The following is a 17,070-nucleotide window of genomic DNA, read 5'->3' as shown; positions in this document are numbered from 1 at the left end:
TTTTCTGTACTTTAGAACGCAATTTGACAATTCCTGGTAAAGCAGAGAAAATGGGTGTAGCCTCTGACCCAACACCTTTGTGACTACAAGTTTGCCTGGAGGAGCTCATCTGCATGTGTACAGCATTATACTAGGTGTGTTTATTCATACGTGAAGCAGAGTATGGTCGAGATCAGACATGTGTGTATTAATTCTGCTATAGCCTGCTTCATTTCAACAATAGAATGGGAGCTATGCAAACTGTGTGTGTGTGTGTGTGTGTGTGTGTGTGTGTGTGTAATAGTCAGCAACTCAAGTTGAGGAATAATAACAAACTGATTTATTTATGCTATAAATATAGAAGTTGGACCAATGGAATACTTTTATAACACACACACACACACACACGTCAAAAATAGAAAAAAATGCTGCAGAAGGATTTGTATCATATAGTGTGCTACTTATGCAAAACTTTGACCTACAAAACACAGTGGTATCTATTATGTGTAGGCATTCATACATATTAAAACGAAAATCCTGAATGGAAATAATAGTCTGATAATTATCTCTGCAGAGGGAGAGAGTAGGAAAGGATGATGGGAAAGACTGGGTAATGATATTTTAGATAACATCTGTAACATTTTGTTTTTGACAGAAATAAAGATTTTAAAGCAAAAAGAGCAAAATGTTAATTCTTAAAAATTCTTGATCTTTTCTGTTTAAAACAACTTAAATGTCTAGTCTATCTTTAGAGGTAGAATAATTATTGAGTTATAGGTTGATAACTTTGTTGGAACTTCTATATCTCTCTGAATGCATTAAATTTAATATTTTAAAGGAAGAATGCATTGATATATTCCAACTATTCCATTTGCTGATTTTTGCTGTACTCAGCTTCATTTCATTGATGAAATGGTTGAGTAATTTGAAATACTCAATTCTTTGCTTTTGCTGTTCTCAGTGAAGTCACTGTTGATTGCTGAATTCAGTTCTGATTTCTGTGTATGGTACGAGAACAGAAGCATTGGGAGGCTGGGATTTTGATCTTGATTTTACCAGAGGGTGGAATAGGAAATGCCTGACCCATACCAATGTGTTTGAGTCAGATTTTTTGCTGGTGTCACTGAAGACCTGACAAGAACAATTTTAGAGGAGTGAAACTTTATTTGGGGTTCATAGTTTCAGAGGTCCATAGATGGCTGGCTCCACTGCTTTGGGCCCAAGGTGAAGCAGAACATCACAGAAGGAAGAGTATGGAGGAGAAAAGCAACTTGTGATATGGCAACAGGATGCAGAGAGAGCTCTGCTCACCAGGTACAAAATATAAACCCCAAAGACATGCCCCTCAATGACCCATCTCTTGTAGTCACTGTCTACCTGCCTGCAGTTACCTCCCAGTTAATCCCTATCAAGGAACTAATGCACTCATTGGGTTAAAGCTCTCATAAAGTTCACCTCTGAGCTTTTCTGCATTGTTTCCCACATGAACTTTAAGGACATAACCTCATCAAATATTTGGAAATATTTGTTGAATGAATGAACAAGTGTATAAAGAATGAATCTGTAGCTACGAATGCTTTGCCACAGCCTGTTAGCATATGCATGTAGCATGACTGGTTCTTACTTTTCTCCTAGAATGTAGATTGGGGCATGGATTCTCTGGATTGACTAATCAGCTATCTGACTTTGAAAGATAGGAACTCAGTTTACTCCCATCCCTTCCTCCCTTTTGTACCCCTCTGTTTTGAGTTAATTCCGAGTTAAATTAGTGCCCAGGTGGACACAGTGAAATTATTTTGTGTATACCTCTATCTATCATGTCTGATGGGTTCTGACTTGTTGTTTTTGTTATTTTATTAATCATATTTCATAACCATATAAACTTCCTCAAAAGTCTTGAAACAATTAGGAAAAATCATTTCCCTAGAAATTGCATTTGCTTTGTACGATTCATAACTGGATTCTGTTAAAAATGTGGACTCCAGGCACATTTTAAATGGTTCCGTGTTGTTTTTTAGTGAGCCATGTGCAACAGGAATATCATTTTATGTGAAAGTAATTTGCCATGCTAAGCCTTTAAAAAGCCAAAATTTTAATAGATAGTAATATGCTATTTTATCTTCTGGAAATATGGAATCATGTACAAATGTAGAAGGTAAGTCTTAGAATCTTTAAATAATTCATGTTTTTGGAAGGTGCCATTAGAATTATTTTGAAAAAAGCATTTTAAAATTCATTTCATTTAAGTCATATTCTGTCTGTCAACTACTTTACACACATTGTTCAGAGATGGTGAAATTTTGTCTTTAGTTTAAGATAATTATATTTGTTAGAGTGTTTTGAATTTCTTACCTGACCAAGTAGCACGAGTTAGCTTGAACAACTTTTTTCACTCTTTGTATTAAGGAAACTTAAAATTTTCAGATTTGTATTCCATATAGTAGTATTTATGTAATTATCATACCACTTGTCATTAGATAGCAATATGACATCAATGGTTTGCTTTAACAGTGCCTTCCAGTACATGAGAATCTTACAGCGTATATGTAGCCACATTTCTTATGGATGTATAGTTCTGTAGTAATAATTTATACCTATAATAGTGACTTTCAAGAACTCGTATATTTCAGGTACTTTGCTACTTTAGTTAGATTTAGTGTTAATTTTAGAATATTTTATGAAGTGGTCAGAAATATTTATTATATGGTATCAAACAGTCATTCAGAATATAAGATTAGCTCCTTGCTTAAGTTATTGGTAAGTATGATTCACCATATTGCCTTTGTAGTAACTAGCTGTGTGTGTTTTGGATTCAGCCAGCTTAAGTAATATGTGAATTACTAGTAATAAATCATACTATAAACCTTTGATCAGCCTTTGTGCAGCATTCTTGTGCTTATTCTGAAATGAGAGATGTGATAATAATGTAGAACCTCATTTTTTCTGGGAACAAGTGTAGAGGTAATTCTTCTGAAGTTTTAAGGTGTATTAGATTGTGAAAAACCCATGCATGGAAAAGGTCAATTGTGAACTTACTTTTTAACATTGGCTTGCTTTATTCTATAGCACAGTAAAATAGTAAGTTGTATTATTGCATTCTTCTGTTTCCTTTTCTTCATCTCCTAAATTTCTATGTGTAAATGCTACAAAAAATAAAAGCAGCATCTTATTTTATTTATTTTTTTTTTGGTACTGAGGATTGAACCCAGAGATGCTTTACATCTGAGCTATATCTTCACCCCTTTTTATTTTTTTATTTTGAGGCAGTCTTGCTTAGTTGCTGAGTGTCTCACTATGTTGCTGTGGCTGACATCAAACTTGCTTCAGTCTCCCAAGTCACTGGGATTATAGGCATGCACACCAGCAAGAATGTAAAAGCAGTGTTTTCTTTGAAGTAGTCTACCCTACATTCTAAATACTTATTTTTAAAATAACTCTGAGATTTAAAAGTCTTGAATTTTTAAATAATCCATTCTTTTGGAAGGCACAGTGAGAATTATTTTGGATAAATTATTTTGTGTGTGTGAATTCCTTTACATACATTGTTAAAAACTGGTGAAATTTTCCCTTCAGTTTATGATTGTGATTGTTAGAGTCTTGAATTTCTCACCTGATCAAATAGAATGAGTTAATGTAAATGACTTTTTTCCATTCTTTGTTCATTAAAGATCAAATTATGTTTCATAATTCATTGGGCTGCTTCGGTCAGACATGGCAAATTTCCTCATTTTAATTTGGTTTAGAATATATGGACTTTATTGCCATTCAGTATTGCTTCTCTAGAGGACAGCTGATGACTAAAGCAGAGTAATTGGTTAATAGTTTTAAAATTATAGTTTTAATAATCAGTTTGTGGTTTAGCAACTTATTGATAACTATAAATATTGTTTTTACAGCTTAATGAAAATTAATCTCTATTTTCTGTTGCTTTGGGTTTTCTGATAATTGGACCTCTTTTACCAATCAGATCTTATTCTTACATATTCCTTCTTCAGATATCCCCCTTTTGCTTAACTCCATGCATACTGTATCCAAAAGGTGGTTCTTGTGACTGTGTTGCATGTTCTGCATTCCTTTGCTTGGCCAGTCAGCCTCAATGTTCAGAGCTCTTTACAAAAGGGGTGATTGCCTACCTCTGGCACTGTGGCTTCCCTCAAGACAGGTTATGGTGGTAGTGCTTGGAGGGCAGGACAGTCTCCTCTCTCCCTTCGCCTTCTCTGAATTTACTTTATTTTTTTTTCTGATGGGAAATTTGGAATTTTTACATTTATTATGATAACAGTGTTATATTTTACAATTTAAATAGTAGGAGTCTTTTTTTCCTTGTCCCCCCAACCGCTTTTAAAAAATAACAACAGAAACTTATTTCCCTTTGGGAAAGCAACAAGCTGCAAAGGAATGCACAGAAAGATGAACAGAGTAATTTTAGTGATTTTAAAGAAGTATTTCACAGCTAAGGTTTATTCTTGTCAAGGAAATAGTTTCTGTTCAGCCAAGATTTTTCTCGACTGAATAGTGTTTGGACGTAATTCATATTATCCACAGTGACTCTCCTTTTTCCTGGCTGCCTAGGCTAAATAACACCTTTGATTGATATTTTTCTTTGTGTAGATATTTTGATAATTCAGTCAGTTCAGAGTCAAGTCTAGTTGATTTGAGTCAAGTCTAGTTGAATTGAGAATCAAATTGTTTTAGAAACCAAATGGTCTCTAAAAACTGCAAAATGCCTTTGAAAACCAAATTAAAATTAAAACTTCTGTCAAAAATCACAGTTCAAATGTTGATACATTTCAGATTAAACATTTATTTATGTAACATTTATTTATTATTTATGTATTATATTGGCAAAAACACATAAAAAATCAACACTTGAGAGGTAAAGTAAAATATTTAATGATCTACTTACAGTCTTCATGACTGTTTAGCCAAGAAAGAGTCATCCTTTTGTTTTACATCTTTTTGGCCAGATCTCTTAGTGTTGAAGTAAACCTTTGAGGGTAAGTATGTATCCTTTGTTTTCAATTTTTAGGGGGTAGCTCACATTTTTGTCTCCATAATATAAATGTGCTGTTCCAGTTGTAATTTCATCAGTCCATGGGTCTTGCAGAGCCATTCTTGGGTTATAGTCTCTGTCAGGATCTTTCCACCTATCTTTTTTTTAAAATTAATTTTTAAAATTTATATATGACAGCGGAATGTGGTACAGTTCATATTACTCATATAGAGCACAAATTTTTCATATCTCTGGTTGTATACAAAATATATTGGATGGGCATCATTTTCCAAAGTACATGTATGAAGACACAAATTGGTGTGAATATACTGTCCACCTATCTTTAGGCAGATATCGCAGAATACTTCACTGTTCTGCTTTTTGAGTACCTCTTGGCCTAATGTTACACCATAGTGCCAAGCTTCAGATCAGCATCTTTGGGATGTGTGACAGCCAGGCAGGGAGGTTTTTCAGAACGCATCTCTGTGCTTTAGCCTAGATGTTCTACTACTTTGGAATTTTGAAGGTGGTAGGGGGACTTGTACATTTTTGAACATCTTCTCAGTATATTTTGATATGTTCCCTTAATGAAGAAACATTGATTATACCACATAAGTATACCATCATCCCTGGAGATATGTCATTGGCAGTATTCCCATTTTGCATGAGAGGAAGTCATCTTTGGTGGTTTCTGACCCAGAATGGAAGGAAATGCCTGTAACTAGTGAAAGAGAATCATGCTTTATTCAGAGAAAAAAAATTAATTCATCTGTCATTCTTTCAGTCACTTAGGGTACCAGTTAAGAGTCAGTATTCAAGACTTAGCACCCAGGTGATCACCTATGCACATGCTTGGTCCTTTCTCTGCAGAGTTCTTCTCTTCTTCATTTTTTGTTTCCCTAACTAACTTGTGTGTTATGATGTTAATCAGACAGTGCCATCTGTCTCAGTGACACCCTTACCAGTACCTTTAGGTAGATTTGGAGGCCAGCTCTGTAGTACTCTAGAATCCATGGATATTGCTCTTGTCTATGTGTCGTTGTCTTAGTGTTCTCATTGCTTGTGGTGGCTTACTTGTGTATCCTTCAACAGACTGAATTCATTCAGGAAAGAGGTGGTGACTTGTGCCCTAGCTTGGGAGATCTGTGTCCCCCATGCCTTATACAGCACTACTTTTTAATCTAGTGGTAAAGTTAATGGGAATGCATGTGTTTGAGGCCTTTATAAGTGCAAAGGTAAGAGATCTTGCAGAAGAATGGACTATTCCAATAAATACAGGAAATCTTGTCTGTTCCTTTTGGCAAGAAATAAGATAGTTCCCCTAAGAGTCACACTTTTTATATTGAATTAGACGGTTTGACGATATTATCAGAGTTTCAGAATTTTATAAAGGTAAATTTAACATTATGTGTCATACTTTACACACTACATTTAAAATGAACTTTTTGCTTCCTTATTAAGTCATTCGTCGAGCATTATTTGAATTCCTCCTTCTGAGCCCCTCCTTCTCTCATGGTTGCCATGAGCTCTTCTCTCCTGGTAATCTTTCAGCCCCTCATTCTCTTTTGCTTCTTAACACTTTATTTTTTCATGCAGGCTGTGATGTTCTTCTGTCCTAATTATCTTTCAATTTTAGTACCTCATTCTCCTTTGCTTGCTTTTCAAATTCTACATGGTAGAGTTTCTTAAGGTTTTATTTGGATCAACTTCTCTTTGTTTCCTTTTCCATTATCTGTAATGATATCAGCCTTTCTTAGGGCCTCTTGTACCATCTGTATGTTGATAACCTCAACATTTTTATCTTTAGCTTCAATACGTTTATTATAGGTAGAAGTTCATTTCAAAAGATCAGTCATGAGTAAAGGGTGGACTGATGGGTATCTTCAGCTGAAGACAGCAATTTTCATCAAATTCAATAGTGTTTCATTAATGAATTCTTGTTGGATATCTTTTCTCTTTAAAAATTATGAAAAACTCATATTCTTTTCTTTATTAATTCTTCCATGTTTATAGTTTTCACCTGACCCTCTTGATCTTATTCTGTATCACAGTCCTAGGGCTGCATTAAGAAACTATCATCAACGTGGTAGCTTGAAACAATAGAAATTAATTTCCTCTTGGTTTTGGAGGCTAGAAGTCTGATATCAAGGAGTCAGTAGGGCTATGCTCCCTCTGAAGACCCTGAGAAAGAATCCCTTCTTGCTTTTTCCTAGCTTCTGATGGCTCCTGCCCATCCTTGATTTTCTTTGCTTTGTAGCTGAACATTTCAGACTCTGCCTCTGTCTTTACTAAGCCTTCTGTTTTATTTCCACCCCTCCCCCCCCAGAACTGGGGATTGAACACAGGGCTCATACCTCTTGAGCTACACTCCCTTCTTAAGCCTCAAATCTATGTCTTTAGATTTGAGACACAAGTGGTATGACTTCTTTTTAACTAATTATATCTGAATAATTCTTCATTTCCAGTGTTCTGGGTGGCATGAACTTTTGAGCAGTGTACTCCTTAGGTTTATCCATGCAAAATGCCTGTTGTAGTGCACAGCTAATGTAAAATTTGGAAAAACAGCTGCCAAACTCTGCTGCCTGTGGTTGTGTGGCCTTGGGCAAGTTATTTAATGCTCTGTACTTCAGCTTCCTTGTGTGTAAAATGGAGACAGTGATGCCTAACCTCATGGAATTGGTGTGAAAATCAAAACATTTGCATGTTAGTTAGTAATTGCTATTATAAATAATGTGCTTTTTTGTTGTATTAATGAAGGTGATTTCCTGAAAGTTTTCTCCATATTAATCTTCTCCTCTCTGTCTTCTGATTTTATGTATTGTTTGTTCTCTTTATTCTTGTAATCATCCATGAATTGCATCCATGCAAGGGTTCTGCTGTAGTAAAAGAGATGGCCTTATTTACCTTCAGAACAAGGTCAGTTCTGGACTGACCCACTTAGAAACCTGTGCATGGTTGAATGGTTAGAGATTATGGGCCTATTGTGGCTCCAGGTGCCTGTGGTTACCTGGGATTCTTGGAATGTTAATTAATTTTCATATTTCCTTTAAGTTACCTCTGTGGCTTGAACAAAGCATTTCTGAGCAATGTCCCCAAATGTCATTCTCTTTACTGAACACCCTTAAAAGAGGCTATGCTTGAAACTTTCTTTTAATTTTTAGGAGCCTTTCAAATGCATTGTAGATCTGTAAAGCTTCTTTAAAATCTGCTCCCAGGTCCAGAAACTTTTGGTGATATCTTCACACCAAAGACTATGGTATAACTTTTAGATTATGTGCCTTGTAACAAACACTCTAGATTTATTGTAACTGAGAGACCCTGAGATAAGGGAACATAATCTCATCTCTCCTCTGAGAACTTTCTGGCTTCATTAGAAATTATATTGCTTGAAAGTATGCCTTATTTTATATTCTTCTCTGCTGCATTTTTTCTCTGAAAGGAAAAAAAAATAAAACCAAATTTCTAAGGTGATAGTAGTACTCAGTGCCTTATTTGGGACTTGATATATCCATGGAGGTAAATTGAAGACTCTGGCATTCTTTCCTGCTCTTAGAGATGAGTAGCAAAAAGCAAGATTCATTTAAGCTAAGTAGTACTTAAGGTTGTTTACTTTAAGTAAAAAAAGTATATAAAACACATTTATTTCTAGATTTAGTTGCTTATTACTACTGTATTAGCAAATGATTTCTTTAAAAATTTTTATCAGCTGGGCGCGGTTGTGCATGCCTGTAATCCCAGTGTCTCTGGGGGCTGAGTTCAAAGCCACCCTCAGCAATTTAGCGAGGCACTAAGAAACTCAGTGAGACCTTTCTCTAAATAAAATACAAAATAGGGCTGAAGGTGTGGCTCAGTGGTTAAGTGCCCCTGAGTTCAATTCCTGGTACCAAAAATAAATAAATAAAAGATAAATAATAATAATAATAAAATTCTTACCATTGTTATATTGTGTGCATGTATGAATATGTAACAACAAATACCACCACTGTGTACAACTATAATACACCAGTAAAAATATGGAAAAAAATTTCTTACTAATAAAAATAGAATTTATTAAATTGATTCATTCCCTGTAATTATGTTAACCACATATACTGTACTTTTCACCACATGTATATATTTTTTATATTTTATACATATGAATACTCAAAACTAGTTTATTGTCTTTGTACAGTGGGATGAGCTGAGAAAATTGCACACTATTTACTTATAAATGTTATTGTAAATATTATTGGCACAGTGTTAGACTCTGAGGGTGGAGAGATGAATGAGACCGAAACCTTTGCTCAGTGAATCTGGAAGAGGAAATTGGTGTGTAAATCATTGAAGTATAGTATGAAAAGGGCAAGAGAAAGAAATTATCTTGATCTAGATATGAAGGTGGGGAGGAGTTTACTTACAGGAGGAAAGCTGAGCTGTACTTTGCAACATAAAGCTTGTTGGCTGATGTGAACAAGGGAGAAGATGACCAGCAAGAGCTTCTCAGGTATTATGGTGTTATAAAACATAGCATATTTAAGAATTATCAGCAGGGCTTGGGCTGTGGCTCAGTGTTAGAATGCTCATCTCACTTTTGTGAGGTAATGGGTTCGATCCTCAGCACTACATAAAATAAATAAAATAAAGCTATTGTGTCCAACTACAATTTAAAAAATATTTTAAAAAAAGAATTATCAGCAGCTGGGTTTTGCTAGAGTTTACAGTACACAGTTGTTCCGTTTGTAGGACTCCTCTAGTACTTGTCTATTTTTTTTCCCCCGGGTGATGCTGGAGTTTGAACCCAGAGCTTCTCGCATGCTAGACAAGTGCTCTATCACTGAGTGACATCTACAACCATGTATTGTGTCTTTGGGTAGTTGTGGATATTTGGGAAATTTTACTTGACCTCATGCTTGTCAAATCATTTGAAGATGATGTAATATCAATAAGCATTTGCTCATGAGAGTGTAGACTAAACCTGGGAACTCATATCAGACTTAGAGATTTGAAATAATACAGTTAGAGAATTTTTAGTCTTCCTTCTGCTGTAGTGTATCTCAGGGTTCTAATAGTAATGGTGGCTCACCATGACAATTACTCTTTATCTTGGGGCAGTTGGTTTGGGGTTTTGCCCAATTGGGTGAAGCAGTTGCTAAGGCCAATCTAGAACTTATTATAGATATATCTTAAGATATGGATGGGTTAATATATTAAATATTTATTAAGTAAAATACAAAGTAAAAGTTTTTGACTGGTAACAGGTATGAGATGAGTAGATATTAAATGGGAAGGGAGTGAGCCCCTGGTGGTTACTTGGGGTTCACAGTGATAGATGCTCCTCAATTTTCAGCATATAGCTTATGAAATTGCCTTGGGTGACCCCAGCCAGGTGGCATATGATGGGAGAGAATGGAAAAATCTCATATGCTTTTTATCTAGCTAAGCTCTGAAGTGACATACTTATCTTCTGCTCATATTCCCCTGGTGAGAATAAGCATCAAAGCCCCTCTAAATGAAAGGAGGATGGGAAATGGAGTTACCTGCTGTTGGACCACTGCTACCCAGCAAGCTGTATGGAAGGTGACTGTAGATGTCTGATGGACAGCCAGTTGTCTCTGTAGCCAGGATGTGTGAGAATCTGTAGCGGGGAATGCAGGTTATGAGTGTAACAGGGAGACTAAGAAAGCCTCTTAGGCCATTTTGTTTTCTTCATTGAAGCGTTATGAACACTAGGCAATTCTCTTTCTAGGCAGATATGGATCTGAAAACTCAGGAAGGGTAAGTTTTACATAGTTTAATGTTAGATGTTGGTTCAGTATTTCACATACATCATTCTTGTTTTATTTTATTTTCTTAACAATCATAGCTGTTTTTGGTTTCCATATAATTTTCAAAATCTATTTTTTTAAAAAAATTGTTTAGAATTCTTAAAATCCCTGGAGTAAAATCATTTTAGAAAATACATTTTAAATGTTAAATTTCTGCCAGGCATGGTGGTGAATGCCTGTAATCCTAATGGCTCTGGAGGCTGTGGCAGGATCCCAAATTCAAAGCCAGCCTCAGCAACTTAGTGAGGCCCTAAGCAATTCAGCAAGACCCTGTCTCTAAATAAAATGTACAAAAGGGCTGGGGATGTGGCTCAGTGGTCAAGTACCTTTGGGTTTAATCCCTGGTACCAATAAACAAACAAACAAATAAATAAATAATACAATTTTTAAAAAGGTATTTCTTTTGGGCAAAATGACAGAATCCTTGAGTGGATGAAGATTTGATGTAATATTTTTCTTTTAATGTAATTGTTAAAATTACACTATTTGAGTATAATTTTGGTTAATGAAGAGTCCATGAGGAAATAATTTTAAGTAGGCAACACATATATATTTTGTAACTTAGAACTAGAAGTTGTACTTTCTGATTTCCATCTCCATTTCAACAACAGGTGCTGTGAGATTTACATTATTAACTTATAAACTTATCTAAGGTGATAATGACTCTTAGAGTTAATAATAATTATAAAAACCCTTAGAATATTCAGAATTTCTGCCACTTCTGATAATTTCTTGGTTTTGAAAGTCACATCCTTTTGTTAACCCATATAAGGATCAGATCTGCCATAATAAATGAGATGTTTAGTGTGACAACCTGACCTACAATTTTTTAGTCGTCTTAGCATCATTTATTTTAAATCTGTAAACTTTAAATGTAACTTGGCTTCAGTTTCTTAAGAGCCTTTTTTTTAAAGAATAGTAAAGAGATGAGCCAAACAACGTGTGGGATTTCAGAAGATGATTTATAGTCTTTGTTCCATTGTCTTTATATTCATTTCACCAGTTCTCCCTGTGTATGTATAGCTCTCCTGCAGTGTTTAAAGCTCTGTGATAATTGCCAGATGGAGAATAATGTGTAAAAAAGACACAATCCTTGCCTCCTAGAGTTTATGCTTTAGTGTGATATTGTTCCATAGAACTTCCTGCAATGACAGAAATGTGGCTCATTTGTATTATTCAAAGTGATAGTCTCTGGACATGTGGCTGTTGACTAAAGCAAATGAATTCTTAATTTTAGATAATTTAAACTTGAATAGCTACATGTGGCTGATGGCATCTTATTGGACAGTGCAATTCTAGCAGAAAGATTGTTATTTTCAAATAATAACACTACAAAAATATAAAATTTCAAGTGTGACATTTTGTACAAAGGAGATATATATGAACATTTGAGCTCCTGTGTAGGTTTATTTGATTTACACAAGCAGGTCATTAAAGGCTGAATTTTGGATGATAGGGATGAAGAGAAGTAGATAAATTTAAAGAATAAATAGTTCATAAAGTAGAGAAGATGTAGCAATTGTTTGAAAAATGAGTTTGAAGTGCATGGTCTCAAAATTGACTTCTAGATTTATTGTTTGTAAAACTGAAGAGATAAGGCCATTAAGAGAGAGAAAACTGTGAAAAAGGACCCAATTGAAGGTAAAGCAAATGACTTCAGTTTTGTCATATTGGTTTGGAAATTAGAGGCCAAAACTCAGATGAAAGGTTTGGGCCAGACATAAGTACTTGACGGTTGAAGTGGTGAGCAGGACATGCTCTCTTTTCATGAACTGCGTTGATTAGAGGCCAGTCATGAGATGCAGAACTTAATGCTGAGTAAGAATTATGGATTCTGAGAGAGTTGAGGAGTCAGTGAACTTGAGGTTCTAATGAAGGCAGAGAATGAGCTTAGTGGATATAGTTGAATAAGTAGGCTGGAGGACAGAGGCTGATGGTCTAAGATATTTGAAGAAGTGAATTTTGTTTCATCCAAAAGATGGAATTTTGGGGGTGATTATAATATTCAGGATCTGATTGTGAGAATGGGTGACTAATATATAAAATAGAGTCTGTGGTCATAGAGATTAAGGTCATGGAGTGTAAAAATTAAAGTGAAAATATATTCCATCTTGACAAAAAAGGCAGTCAGAATCACTGTCTCTCATTAGAATTGTAAGATATTTAAATGTATTTCATAATGTTCATGTACTTAAGTAGGGAGTACATTTTATGAAACTCATTTGTTATGGTGCATAATAAAACTAATGATCACATAATATTCCTTAGGAAGGTTTCAGCCATTTAAAATGTGAAGTTTTGCTCTAGAAGGTCATTTGAAAATGACTAAAGAGGATTTGCACCATTATTTTTAAAAAGTATATGACCTCCTTGACCTTGCATGTACCAATAATAAAGTGCCTTGAATTTTGCATTTGTAGCTTTGAAGGGATTACTGTGATTGAATCATCCGTGCTCTGTAATCTTTAAAACTTGAGTATTTGATCACTCATCTTTCATTACCATTGGCTGTTTCTAGCTGCCCTTACATTTTTTTCTTCTTATTTTTTTTTTATAATTAGCTGAAACCACAACCTGGAAAGAACATGAGTTATTTGAATCATCTTCTAAGAAAGCCAGTGAAGTTTTAATACCTACAGGGAAATAGATAGTTATCAAAATCATTATGACTTACTCTCTGTTAACTGACTCTCACCCATCCTTCCATGCAAAATACACATAAGTTGACCTTTCTAGCTTGGGTCATGTTTTAAAATACTAAAATTATGTTTGAAAGCACAACATTTAGTTAACATAAAGAAGATATTAAAGTAATGATATAAATGAAAATTCCAGTTTTTAGGTGTGATTTATTTCTAGTATATGCACAATCATATTTGATCATCTTACTAACAACTCCATAAATAGCAATAACAAAAATCTTTCTGTATGGAAAGTTCTTGTTTTCTCATTTTGTCCAGACTTAAGTCTTGAAGCAATTCTATTCAAGTTGCACAAATATACATACATCATAGTGCAACAGAAAGAAGTTAAGTTTTTTATTCTCATGAATAGCCTCATTTTAAATCACAAAATAGTAAAAGGGCAATTTTATTCATTATTTCTCATAAAGTAATGCAATTTCTGCCTTTAATGAATTTAAACAACCTCCTGAGCTCACTCTGCTTAATTCCTGGTTTTTAAAATTATAACTTTCCAATTAACAATATTTTAGCCTCTTCAGGATTAAGCCATTTTGACAAACTAACTCTTTTGCTGTAAATAGTCAATCTTGTAATTTCTCTGAATCCTTCCTGTATTACTCTGTAACATGGCACCCTTACTTGTCCTGTGAAATTGGGTCCTTTCAATGTTCTATCCCTATAGGTTCTTTGCTGTTGGGAGTCTGGTTTGATGTGAGCCTGTTAATGTCAGCTGAGGGGTGACTGGTTCTTTATGATCTTTTGGGTCATTGTGAAGGTATGGTGCACTGAAGCCCACGATCCCAAATGTTTATCTTCAGTTTTGAAGACCTCAGATAATGTACCTCCTTTCTGCTCCTAGGCCTTGTTACCCACCACCTTGTCTGCATGGCTATAGCTCCCAGTAGGTTTTAAGAGATGTTCTGAATCCTTCAAAGCCATTCCCAAGTCCTGGACACCCAGAAGGACACTGTGTTAGGTACTTTGTCACTGCCTTCTTCTAAGCAGCATTCATATTCTCTTCTCCTGTAGGGTATGGAGTTGAAATGTTCTTCTTCTAGAACAATTGTTTTAAAAACTGGCTATAAAGTGTGATAATGAACACATCTTAATTGCCATTCAATGAGGATGTTCTTGTACACAGACCTAATAGAAACAAATACTTAATCCTTGCTTCTTGAGATTACAGCTTGATATTTTCTCTACTATTCTAACAAATGAAAAATACCTGCAAGTTTTGACCAATATCTGTTTGTTCCCCAAGAAAGACTCGGGACAGATAGTAGGGTTTTGTGAGGTCATTTGGATTTTATCTCCTACTGTTCATCTTTCTCCTACTCTCTCATGGCCACAGAGCAGACCTCTTCCTTCCCACATACCAGGCCTTCCCTTTTCTTCACAGGCCAGTGCTTTCTCTATTTCGGGTAAACTCACTGGTGCAGGCATCTAGCCCTTGACATGGGAATGGTGGACTACCAAAAAACACTAGTTACAAAAATTTTCTAAAAGTGTCATCCCAATACATTGATTGGGATCATGCTGTTATATTAGGAGATTATCTGAGTCACTTTTTCTATTCTAGACAAAGCTGGTGAATACACATGGAAATAGTGTCGTCATTTTTCTGTTATAATTTTCGAAAATAACCATCTTTCAATTGTTTATGCATATTAATAATTCTCATTTATAACTCTGGAATACTGTGTTGGAATATGGTGCTGCTAGTGGAAAAAGTATGTTCTTGCAAGTTTTCATTGTGTTTGTAATTTCCAGAAGATCCTTCAAGTACTATTTCATGTGAGGTTTAAAAACAGATACACCTCATGGGTATTGAAAAAGGAGGGTTATTGTTTTCTATATTACTTGAATGGCATTCTGACAGATAATTCTAAACAAACAATGGACCACTTTTGTCAGTATACAAGGAAGTCCTCTTGATATAGAGCAATTATTTTAGCTTTTTTTTACAAGCATAAAATATTGTCCAGTTTTTAAGTTTTGTGTTGCTTTATGATCATTTTTATTGAAATGCTTATTGTCTCTTGTTAACTGGCTGTATTAATTATACGGCCAGTGCCCAGTTTCTCAACCTTTTCCAGAAGAAGCCCCCAGTTTCCATTAAAGAGTTTTATGGGGGCTCCCCACATGTCAAATTTCACCCAGGCAGCTACACTGGCTTTTTATAAAGGTCTTTGAATGCAATGCCAAGGCCTCCCACTAATTGTTTTATGAGCGCAGTGTGGGATCTGCATCCCTGACTGGGGAAGCCCCAGGTTAGAGGGCTGTGGGAGTGAGGAGTTGTCAAACACACCAAGAGCAAGCACCAAAAAAGAAAAAAAAAAAAAAAATCCTGGTTAGCTGCAGTGTTGTTGCCAAAGAGCATAAGCAGAGTCACAAAACATGCCAAATGCTGACTGATTTTAAACAGTGACCCCTATTTCAGAGAATACTCACTTCATTACATTTTTGGGAGAAATTCAAATCACAAATAGCTATATAATTAATTTGAGTGCTCACTTAAGGGTTGGCACTGGTAAATTATTGTTTCCTAAGTGGTTTAAAAAAATAACAACAACCAACCAAATGTTTTTTTTGTGTGTGTGTGTGTGTTCTTTCAAGGAGAAAGAACTCATCCTGATTATCTGTGAACATTTAGTACTGGAATAATGCGTTCAAAGTTGTGTGCCTTGTTATCTTTTTTCCTCTGAGGAGGTTAAGGGAGTGTGTTTGTGCCCCTGTTAACCATTAAATAACCATTTTTTAGTGTCTGCACTAAAAAAAAAGTAAATTTTCTGGACCTTGAGAAAGAGTTGTAGTGATAAAAATGAAAATTTTGCTTGTTCTCAGCCTCTAGTAGTATTTCTTTTAACATTTATTTTTTAGTTGTAGTTGGACACAATACCTTTATTTTACTTATTTACTTTTATGTGGTGCTGACCCAGGGTCTCGTGTGTGTGCGACATTGAGCCACAATCCAGCCCTCAAGTAGTCTTTTTGGCATTTTGAAGCTGTCTTTTCTTTAGAAACCAAATCAGGGTATTTTCGAGGTAGAATATGACTTAAGAGAGTGCTGTTGGCTTGGTTAATGTTGAAATGTGACCAGAATTATTGGAGTCACACTTGAGTTGGTCTGGAATGGCAGTATTATATTCTGTAGGAAGATAAGTACAACCTGTCTCCTCACAGCATGATAGCATTCAAACTAAATGATATATCTCAAAATTCACAAAAACATTAATATATCTTTTAGAAGTTGAAGAAGAAAAATAAATATTTTTAGTAATCTAAATATATTACTCTTAGAAAATATTCTGATATTTCAAGTAAACCTTGGATTAACAATTCCTTTTTTTAATATTTTTTATTTATTTCTATGCGGTTCTGAGAATTGACTCCAGTGCCTCACACATGGTAGGCAAGTGTTCCACCAATGAGCCAGCACCCTAGCCCCGGATTAACAATTCTTTATGAAAAGTTATAACTCTCCTTTTGTTAATTATATTCTTTTATGTGTGTAAAACATGTAGATATTTCTTATGGGGTGTGTGCAAGTGTGAGTACGTGTGTGATAAGTCTATATGCTGTTCTGTTATACTGTTAATACAAGAGCAGT

At 35.0% G+C, this 17,070-nt stretch overlaps 1 protein-coding gene across 4 annotated transcripts in view; it reads left to right on the top strand.

The window, feature by feature from the left end:
- Positions 1–17,070, top strand: part of BMPR1B (bone morphogenetic protein receptor type 1B) — a 370,882-nt gene that overhangs the window by 133,391 nt on the left and 220,421 nt on the right. The window contains exon 1 of one of the 4 annotated variants that reach the window (XM_081303653.1): positions 1,275–1,293. The exons of the other annotated variants lie outside the window; for them this stretch is intronic. The gene's annotated coding sequence lies outside the window, so the exon portion shown is untranslated. Of the gene's footprint in view, positions 1–1,274; positions 1,294–17,070 lie in introns of those variants that run through there. 4 annotated transcript variants of the gene reach the window in all.

This window comes from Spermophilus citellus (genome assembly GCF_964194105.1).
Source record: "Spermophilus citellus genome assembly, chromosome: 8".
NCBI lineage: Eukaryota > Metazoa > Chordata > Mammalia > Rodentia > Sciuridae > Spermophilus > Spermophilus citellus.
This window is presented reverse-complemented; position numbering and strand designations above follow the sequence as displayed.